The sequence below is a fragment of the Schistocerca serialis genome, chromosome 2, assembly GCF_023864345.2.
Source record: "Schistocerca serialis cubense isolate TAMUIC-IGC-003099 chromosome 2, iqSchSeri2.2, whole genome shotgun sequence".
Classification (NCBI taxonomy): Eukaryota; Metazoa; Arthropoda; class Insecta; order Orthoptera; family Acrididae; genus Schistocerca; species Schistocerca serialis.
Window position 1 is genome coordinate 529,510,575 of NC_064639.1, and position 1,026 is coordinate 529,511,600.

Here is a 1,026-nt window from a genome sequence, read left to right on the forward strand (position 1 = left end):
GACTTTCTTTTCGTCGGTTGTGACAATGGATGAGACGTGGATGCCATTTTTCAATCCAGAAACAAAGCGCCAGGCAGCTCAATGGAAGCACACAGATTCACCGCCACCAAAAAAATTTCGGGTAACCGCCAGTGCTGAAAAAATGATGGTGTCCATGTTCTGCGACAGCGAGGGCGTAATCCTTACCCATTGCGTTCCAAAGGGCACTACGGTAACGCAGGTGCATCCTACGAAAATGTTTTGAAGAACAAATTCCTTCCTGCACTGCAACAAAAACATCCGGGAAGGGCTGCGCGTGTGCTGTTTCATCAAGACAACGCACCCGCACATCGAGCTAACGTTACGCAACAGTTTCTTCGTGATAACAACTTTGAAGTGATTCCTCATTCTCCCTACTCAACTGACCTGGCTCCTAGTGACTTTTGGCTTTTTCCAACAATGAGAGACACTCTCCGTGGCCGCACATTCACCAGCCGTGCAGCTATTGCCTCAGCGATTTTCCAGTGGTCAAAACAGACTCCTAAAGAAGCCTTCGCCGCTGCCATGGAATCATGGCGTCAGCGTTGTGAAAAATGTGTACGTCTGCAGGGCGATTACGTTGAGAAGTAACGCCAGTTTCACCGATTTTGGGTGAGTAGTTAATTAGAAAAAAAATCGGAGGCCTTAGAACTTGAATGCACCTCATACATCCAAAATTCACTTAAACAATTTTGAGAAAAAGAGCAAGGACAAAGACACAGATATTCAAGGCAAATCAGGAAAAGTGAAGAAATGTAAGTGTGCATCCACATAGGCAGATATGAAATTGTTTACTGTATGCTTGTACCTAACTGACATACAGTGTTTCGAGAATAAATTGATACTGTATGTATATCCAATCCAAAATATGACTACTTTCAATTATATATTTTTAGAGTGAAGTGAAATTAAGTTTGGTAACTTTGTTATATTGCGTTTTGTAGAACTGTTGCTATAGTTGAATTCTTTTATCTTGGCGGCTCGCGCATGCCCGCCCAAACGCTGGAG